We start from the raw sequence: 10,382 nt of genomic DNA, 5'->3' as shown, positions 1-10,382 counted from the left end.
AAGAAAGTCTCTTGCTGGTGCTACGGCAATACAAAAGTGTTATTGGCTGGTCCATTGCTGACATCAAAGGCATCAGCCCTACTATGTGCATGCACCGAATTTTACTGGGAGATGATTCAAAATCCTCACATGAAGCACAAAGACGCCTCAATCCAGCGATGAAGGAGGTAGTTCGATCTGAAATATTGAAGTTGTTGGATGTAGGAGTCATCTATCCTATTTCCGACAGTCAATGGGTCAGTCCTGTTCAAGTGGTTCCCAAGAAATCGGGAATCACGGTGATTACTAATGACAACAATGAGCTCATTCCAACAAGAAAACAGACAGGGTGGCGTGTTTGTATTGATTATCGGAAGCTGAATTTTGCCACAAGAAAGGATCACTTCCCTTTACCATTTCTTGATCAGGTGCTGGAAAGACTGGCAGGTCATTCCCATTATTGCTTTCTTGATGGCTACTCTGGCTATAATCAAATTGTGATCGCACCGGAGGATCAAGAGAAAACAACTTTTACATGTCCTTTTGGGACATTTGCGTACAGAAGAATGCCATTTGGGCTTTGCAATGCACCAGCTACTTTTCAACGGTGCATGACAAGTATATTTTCTGACATGGTGGGCCACATTATTGAAGTATTTATGGATGATTTCTCCGTGTCGGATCATCTTTTGATACTTGCTTGTGCAATCTTGCCTTGGTTCTGGAGAGATGCCAGAAGACTAATTTGGTGCTTAATTGGGAGAAATGCCATTTTATGGTTCACGAAGGTATTGTTCGTGGTCATCTTATTTCCAAGAAGGGGACGAAGGTATTGTTCGTGGTCATCTTATTTCCAAGAAGGGGATTGCCGTTGACAAAGCAAAAATTGAAGTTATTTCTAGATTGCCACCTCCGACTTCTGTAAGAGGTGTGTGATCTTTTCTCGGACATGCGGGGTTCTATCGTCGTTTCATCAAAGACTTCTCGAAGATTTCCAGGCCATTGTGCAATTTGCTATCCAAGGATGCCACTTTCCACTTTGATGATGAGTGTTTGCAAGCATTCCGCAAATTGAAGCAATTACTTACATCTGCACCTATCATGATGGCACCAGATTGGAGTTTACCATTCGAGCTCATGTGTGATGCCAATGACTATGCAATTGGAACGGTATTGGGGCAAAGAGTCAACAAGCTACCACATGTCATTTATTATGCAAGTCGTACTCTCAATGATGCCCAACTCAATTACTCAACAACAGAAAAAGAATTGTTGGCAGTAGTTTTTGCATTGGAGAAATTCCGATCATACTTGATTGGATCCAAGGTGATTGTTTATAGTGATCATGCGGCTCTCAAATATTTGCTGTCTAAGAAAGATTCAAAGCCGAGGTTGATTCGCTAGGTGTTAGTACTCCAAGAATTTGATTTGGAGAGAAGAGATAAAAAAGGAGCAGAAAATGTTGTAGCGGATCATCTTTCTCGTATTGTCCAAGCAAATGATGGTGAGAAGACGGAGCTTCCATTGAATGAAAATTTTCCGGATGAACAGCTTTTCTCCGTACAAATTAAGATACCTTGGTATGCTGATATTGCCAATTACCTTGCAAAAGGTGTTATTCCCAAAAACTAGACTCACCAACAACGGAAGAAATTTTTCTCCACAGCCAAGCATTATTTCTGGGATGAGCCTTACTTATACAAGCATTGTGCTGATCAAATCATTCGGAGGTGTGTGCCACAGGAAGAACAACGGAGTATTTTACAATTCTGTCATACATTCGCCTGTGGTGGTCTTTTGGTACCCAGAGAACTTCTGCAAAGATTTTACAATCAGGGTTCTATTGGCCAACTCTTCACAAGGATGCCCACATTTTCTGTTCCACCTGTGGAAATTGTCAGAAACTTGGCAACATTTCTCGCAGGAATGAAATGCCACTCAACAATATTTTGGTGGTTGAAATCTTTGATGTTTGGGGAATAGATTTCATGGGGCCATTTCCCAAGTCTCATGGGAATGAATATATACTAGTGGCAGTAGACTACGTGTCCAAGTGGGTAGAAGTTGTTGCAAGCCCAACCAACAAAAGTGAGGTGGTAATCCGGTTACTTCAAGGTGTAATATTTCCAAGATATGGCACTCCACGTGCTATAATCAGTGATGAAGGGAAGCATTTTCTGAACAGGAGTGTGTCTACACTTCTTGCCAAGTACAATATCACGCATAAGATTGTCACTGCTTATCATCCTCAAACCAGTGGACAAGCAGAGATTTCTAACCGAGAAATTAAACGAATTTTGGAGAAGACTGTGAATATCAAAAGAACTGATTGGAGTATAAAATTGAATGATGCTCTTTGGGCATATCGCACTGCATATAAAACTCCAATTGGCATGTCTCCGTATCGTTTGATTTTCGGCAAGGCTTGTCATCTTCCTGTAGAGCTCGAGCATAAGGCATTCTGGGCAATAAAAAGGTTGAATTTTGATTACGATGCAGCTGGTGAGAAGAGGAAACTGCAGCTCAATGAACTTGCCGAGCTACTTGACGAGGCATACGAAAATGCGAGGATTTATAAGGAAAAGACAAAAAGATATCATGATCAGTGCATCACAATGAAAGAATTTTTTCCTGGTCAAAAGGTACTTTTGTTTAACTCTCGTCTAAAACTTTTTCCAGGGAAGTTAAGTTCAAAATGGTATGGCCCATTTCAAGTTGTTCGAGCATATCCCCATGGAGCTGTTGACATTAAAAACTTGGAGACGGGAAATGAATTCAAGGTTAACGGTCATCGCGTCAAACCTTATTTGGAAGTTAATTATGACACAACAATGTCTAGCATTACTCTCCAAGACCCAGGTAATTGAGTGTTGGGAACACTTCGTCTTGCCCAGACGATAAATACAACGCTTATGGGTGGCAACCCATATTTCTGTCTTATTTTTGTTTTTTTTTTTTTAATATTATTATTATTTATTTGAAAAACAAAAGTATTTTGGTCTTCATCGAGCGTTGAATTGAACAGCGGAGCGTGATGGTAAATAGACTGGTGATGTGACAGGCACCCCAAATTTCTTCCATACTTGTAGTACGTTTTTCTTTATTATTCTCGATTCATCGAAATCTCAAATCAATTGTTTTTTTTTGGAGTGTGTCTTTTTTCTCTCTCTAGCAAAGATAAGAAAATATGCCGAGACGCCCACGCACCATCTTTTCAAAATCCCAATCCAGGTTTGCATTATTCAATGAAGCTGAAATCATTCCTGAGTGTAGAATTGATGAAAAGATACAGCGAGACGTCATCAACAGATGAGCGATGCACTACCTGAGGGAGCATTCCTTGTTGTTTCTCGTAGATCCAGATCCAGAAGATAATTTACTAGTGTATCCTCAAATCATTCGTTCTTTCTATCACACTCTCATCGAGCTACCACGAAGTGAGCGAACTGGGAATCAACCTGTTTACCAGGTTGTTATAGCTGGTGTGACTGTTCAATTCACAACAACAGATCTGTGTTGCTGCTTAGGGTATCCACCAGCATATGATAAGACCATTGGATTTCGACAACCAATCCTTGCTTCAAAGCAGGAAATGATTGATGATATGTGTAGCGGAAAGAGGAATAAACACACCAATGCTACACGCCGAGCCTACTTGCCACCAAAGATGTGGTTGTTGGATGATGCTATCAGGGAAAATCTGTGTCCTATTGGCCATGAGCAAGAACGACGGGGAAAATTCTTGTCAGTTTTATACTCTATGTATAAAGGGTATTGGTTTGACATTGGGAAGATCTATCTGGCCATAATTTTCACAGCCAAATCTTTCGTCGAGAAGAAGCCAACAAAGGTAGGAAAGTTATTTTTCCCACGGCTTATCACAAGGTTGCTTTCGTACAAAAGCATTCGACCTCCTTTGCCTCAGGCATCTTCGGGATATCAGGTCACCATGCTGGAAAAACAAGACATGGCGTCAAAGCATTAACCATTTGAAAACATCTTCTTCTAGAAAGAAGCAGCCCCAAGAAGAACCCTTAACATCACCACCTGAAGAGTCCTCCTCAGCAGTTGCAGTGTCTCAACAACCAGATCGAGTGAGTGTAGCGATATCCCGGCTCGAGATGGGGCTACAAACATTAGAGGCTGGACAACAGAGGCTGGAGCACATGTTGATCGTGCTCATGGATATGATACGGCATTGAAAACATCGCAATCCAATGATCCAAATTTTTTGCATCAGGTTGTATTTCTCTGAACCACAGTTTAGCATATTTAATTTTCCTATTTAGTTTTTTTTTTTTTTGTCTTTTCCCATTGAGGACAATGCGAAATTTTAAGTGGGGGAGGAAATGATTGTTAGATATAAAAAAAAAAAATGTAGCTAGAGGAGGCAAGTGCTGTGCTACCTTAGGTGCAAGCTTGAAACACTTGTAGTTGATCTCTTGGAGGGATGCCAACTCAACCAGCTAAGTAATTAGTAGTTTGTCCAGGAAACAACCACCGATAAGGTATTTGGGAGTCCTAAGCATGGACTGGACGAAATGTCCATAATTGTAAAGCTCCAAAGTGGAGATACAAAGGACTGTTGACCTTGGCTTGGGTTCCATTGAGCCAACCAGAAACTCTTAGAGAATGACAACCTATTGTAAGGCCTTGTTAGCCTTTTACCCTTTGCTACGGGGTATATCTCTTTAGTTAGGTTGATAGTAACCTAACATCCAGTCTCAAGGATCCTGGTGTTGAGACAAATTCCGTTTGTTTGCGGTGCTTTGGGAATATTGAGTCTTAGAACCGTTTGTTGTTAAATGTTTATTCCGTTTAGTTATTTGAAATATATATATATATATATATATATATATATATATTGTTTGTGATTTGGAAGTTATGATTTTACCGTATTTCTGAATTGGTCTAAATATCTCTGAAGTATGGATAATAATTTGAGTTGAAAACCCATAATCACTTGTGGATTATTCTGACTTTAGTTTTGTCTCACCTATTCTATTTAATAATTGGATCAATTGCACAGAATTACGTATTTGTGGGGTATGATATTTGAGATTAATTATGAATATTGTGATTTTCTAGAGTTGATTTGGAATTCTTTGAATATTTATATCTTGGGATATATATATATAAAAAAAAAGTAATTATAAATAACAGGCGTGTCTATGAGTTTCTCTACTGAGTAACCGGGCCTCTTGCCTCAGTAAGCAGTGAGTGTTCGCGTAAAAAGGTAGAAAAATCAAGACATCAACCTATGTGACAAGCGAAGTTTTGTAGCCTTTTTGACTCGAGTTATTAAACCCGTTGGGGTGTCTTTACACCTAATGCCCTGCGCCAACTGGATTGGGAGTCATTGGTTGAACGCTTGTTACAAGGGTCAATTAGAAAGCTTAATAAAACTGAGCATTGCACAAGTCACATAAAAAATATATATATTATTAAAAAAAATCACTTGATATTAACTGTTCATTGAGTCTGATGATTCTTGTGATATTGCAGTGTTTGTGTTAAGCTTAAATTAAAGCCACATATTTATGTTAAATTCGCTACGCATTACACCTCACGCTAAGAAAGAATGGGTGGTATGAAATTTAGTCAGAATGATTTGTTCTAGTGATAGTGGTTGATGGATTCTTGAATATATTCATATTATCGAGATACTTGGATTATTTACAGTTTTTGCATGAATTTTCCGAACGCTTGAATTACTAGGGACTAGCAATAAGCTGGTTGGGGTTGTGATAAATGTATAAAAGTCTATATATAAACAATGTTATAGGTAGATATATACATATATAAGTCTATATATATAGTTGTATATATGTGTGTGTGTGTGGTACGAAAGTCAAAGTAATAGTTATATATATAGATATATATATATGTATGTGTGTATATATATATGCAAAAGTCCAACGTAATAGTTATACGTATAGATATATATGTATATGTGTATAAGTGTCTGACATTAATAAATGATCTTTGTATTGATATTTCATGTATGCAGCCCAACTTTTCTCTAAAGTCTTCAAAATACGGCATTCGTGAAACTTATCAGTAACTTTTCACTTCTATAAAAGGACCAGACACTGAGACAAAAAGAGAGGAGTCTCTCTGGAGAAAGAAAAGAGCAAGAGAAGAAAAAATATCAGAGAGTGAGCTAGAATCATAGAGAGAGTTCTGGAGTTTCATTTTCTCTTTTACAACAATTCTATCACATATTCTTTCTAGAATTTTGTGAGATAAATTGCTGGTTGTGTAACCTAGTATGAGGAACTAATCCTCTTACTAGGGTGATGATGGATCCACTCTATTATGTTTAAATAAATTTGGTTTGATTAATTGTTAGTTTATTTATGCTATGTCAAGTGTTAATTAGCTATTCTTTATTGATAATTAAATCCTGATGCTTAGCTATCATCTAGGGTTGATTACCATGATGCAACTTGAGACATATGCCCATGTCCAATTTGAGACCAGCTTCTTGCAGTTGACACCGGAGTTACTTAGACATAAATGCCATATGCTAGGATCTCTGTGATCGCTACATAAGTTACCATAGGTCCTAATGCATTTTTTATTGTCCTAGCCAATCCATATGCCCATGGATGGTTGCAGTTGAGAATAGACGTGGTAAGTCAGATGCCCATGACTATTACATAAATTAGGGGACTTGATCTTTGACATGCATGAATGAAATGAGAATTATTGGCTAAATAATTTAAATACAATAGAGTTGGTGAAATCGGATCCCTAGTGTTTGTCTAGTTGTGTTAATCTTTATTCATTTTGTTTCTACTGATAATTACGAAGAGTTGGAATTGCATATATTTAATATTCAGTTCTTGTGGGTACGACACTCGTATTTACCACTTCTATACTACAATTGATTCGTGCACTTGCGAGTATAATTTGGGTTTGAAATCGCTATATTTTTAGTAGGTCTTAAATTTCATATCAGAAGTCATTCTCTTTTCGAATAGAGAAGTTTCATGAGACCAGCAACGGCAATAACTCAAGAGTCTCAGACACAGAGTTATCCAATTGCCAATCACCATAAGCAGTAAGTCAGAACCAAACACTAAAATCAAATCAAAAGGACTCTGAAGCATGAACATACAATGTTATTGGATTATAACCAACTTACCTTGACAATAAGGCTACAAAAAGGCTAACAACAGTTAACATCTTCACCAAACATCTCACAACTTATTCCAGAGCTTTAAGCTTAGCTTTTTTTTCACAGCTTAACAGCTAGTGTTGAAAAACAACACAACCGCTTTACCAAACGGGCACGTAATTGGAAAGTTCTTGTTGGTTATGTAGAGAGTTTTAACATGAAGCGTCTTGGTGGTCATGAGTTATTAAGAAGCTCTTGGCTTAAGAGAGAATTCATAAACAAAAGCATCAAGAGAATTCATAAACAAAAGCATCTTTAGTTTCCTACATCTTTTTAACATATTTGATAGGGCCTCATCTGTCTTTCTCATAAAGCAAAAACATGGAAGCGGAAAACATTACTTAGGCTCTGTTTGGCAGAGCAGAAAACTGAATTTTCAATGTTAGCGGAAATGCTCTAGGAAATATGCTGAGCTTAAAGCTGTGAAATATGTTGTGAGGTGTTTAGTGAAGTAAAAGTTGACGCTAGCGGAAAACTGTTTAAATAAAGTATTATAATATTAGATTTTAAAAATTTAACATTAAAATTTTATATTAATATAAATCTAATAAATATAATTCTTAATTAAAATTAAATTTAAGTGTTAATTAATAAATATTTTCATATTAAAATTTTATAATGAATTTTATATAATTTTAATTATTAATTAATAAATATTAATTAAAAAAATAGGACCCACATTTGATGTCACTATAAATAAATTTAATATAAATATGTAATATTTAAATACATAAAGAATTATAAAGGCATGGGTCCCATGCAAAAAGACATGGGACCCATAGTTAAAAAATTTTAAAAAAATAAAAAATAACATAAAGGTGGGACCGATGCAAAAAGTCATGGGACCCATGCAAACTGTTTGGGAGCTTATTAGAAGCTAACGGATCCGCTGTCACCGCTCTGCCGTTTGGCAGAGCATCGAACATCAGCGTTCCGCTAAGCGGAAACGCTGCGTCTTCTGCTCTGCCAAACAGGCAGTTAAACTCAGTGGCCAAAAACTTGAAGCGGAAACAGAGGCGAATATAGTTACACCGGTGAATCATCTAATCTTGAGTTCTTAATCCTTGCAATTTTATCCCTTGACGATGAATCAATGGGAGATCATAAGGTCGCACCAATGATTGTGAAATATTCAGTCTCAGTCCTACAAAAGATTAGATCAGTCAATCTAACTTAACTATTCATCAGCTTGTAAATTAGCATGTACATATGAAGTCATTTCAAGTTTTCAACATCTAAAAGCACAAGAGGGTAAACGATAACAACAGAACTGAGCGTAAAAAATATCAGATGCAAAAGGATTTCCATATGCAAATTGAAGGGGAACATAGCTAAAAAATGTTAAGTTGAAGCAAGTTTCAAGCACCAAAACTAAAATCCCATCTTAAAATTGCATTATTAGTGTCAATCCAAAAAGATTTTGAAGCCATGTACTGTTACAAGTGGTCATTTTTTTTTAAAATGGAAAATGCCCAGTCTCAACAATTAAGACTAAACACCATCCAAGACATTACAAAATTTGATGTAATAGACCATGAACACACATACAATGCAATAAGATATGACCTACTTACTTTGACAAAAAGATATAACATAATCAAAAAATTCCATTCATTTACACTCACTCTTTAAAAAAAAAAACCCTTTGAAATTAGCATAGTAACAACAAAAGCCTTCCCCATGTCATATACCATAACAAATTATCATCACAAGAACTATTGAATATCGAAATCCACAAATAAAACCTGCAAACACCAGCAATGAATAGCTCTTTCAGCCGAATAAAAGTTCCTTTTACATGCCATTCAAATCTTCTGCCCTTGAGATACTATATATATCATGAGTATCAAAGCCATAAACCTTCGTACTCCCTCGAAAAAGGGGAGGGACGACCAAACCTTGCGGGTGATTCTTTGCTAAAATCAAATCAAACAAAAAAAAACATAATTTAGAGATAAACTTACCAGTTCAAACATGTCTCTAAGTGTGAAGAGGCGCCAAAGAAAGAGAGATGGAGACGACAATCGCCGGCAGTGGTAGACCCATGAATTTGAATCAATGGGGGCACAAAAGTATTGCGGGGATCTGGGGGCAAAGTCCCCAGTATTTTTTTTATGGGTTATATATGTAATCGATTTACGATTATTGATCGTAAATACAAAAACACATTAATAATAGTTCAAAGCAATAAGAAGATACATTTTAATTATCAAAATTGTTCTCTACGAGTTTTCGTATTTTGAAAACGCGATATTACAACATCATTAGTAATAGTTTCAAGCAATTCCTTTTTCATGTAACATACAAAACAATCATTCAAAAATTGATCACTCATTCGGTTGCGCTAATCCGTCTTGACAATATTCGATCATTTCAAAAGAGCATATTTCAACATTTGTTGTTGCTATAAGCAAAATCAATGCTGACTTTAGAAGTCGATACATTAAAGGATACTAAAGATGCTTCCTTGTAGACACTAGTAGTCTAAAAATATCACCAAGCCCTTCTAACCTTCCAAATCTGACATTTGCGGGGCTTGGATGTAGGTGAGCTTGATAAATGACAAAATAATTTAGGACCTAAGATTTATGAGATTGGGTTGGGTCTAAGCTAGTTAGTGGGTTGGGTAAAAATTAATGGATTGGGGGTCTCAAAATTTTTGATTTGATTGGAGGCTTTGGCATGTAATTATAGTATATTTAGTATTAAAATTTTGAATAATGCTTGAGACCCTTAAAATATGACCCCAAAATACCACCATTTAATGTGGAGTGTTGGATGTGAAGTGGGTCTACATATTTGTTTTTAATCAATGACTATTTTAATACACCGTGGATTTGAAGGACTTTTGATGGTCAAATTTTTAGGTCTCTAAGATTGTCCTAAAATTATTTTTTGAATGGCAGCACGTGCCATCAGTCCCTTGCACTTCGATCCGCCATTGATCGCCAGTGGCATGCTCCAAAACTTGTGAGTCTTCTGTAAAATATCAATCTATATATATATAACTGAGGATCCACAAGGCTTCTCCTTAATTCATGGTACCACGTGGACGTCTTTACAAAAAAGCCTACATAGACAAAAGAAAATTTTAAAATATATTAAAAAACTTTAAGACCCACAACCACACACATAAATATATTGCAAAATTTTAATACCCATAACGACATTCATACACTTTAAGACCCACAACCACACTCATACGGTTAATAGTATTCAA

Source organism: Tripterygium wilfordii, chromosome 17 (assembly GCF_013401445.1).
Source record: "Tripterygium wilfordii isolate XIE 37 chromosome 17, ASM1340144v1, whole genome shotgun sequence".
NCBI lineage: Eukaryota > Viridiplantae > Streptophyta > Magnoliopsida > Celastrales > Celastraceae > Tripterygium > Tripterygium wilfordii.
Note: the sequence above shows the minus strand (reverse complement) of the source record.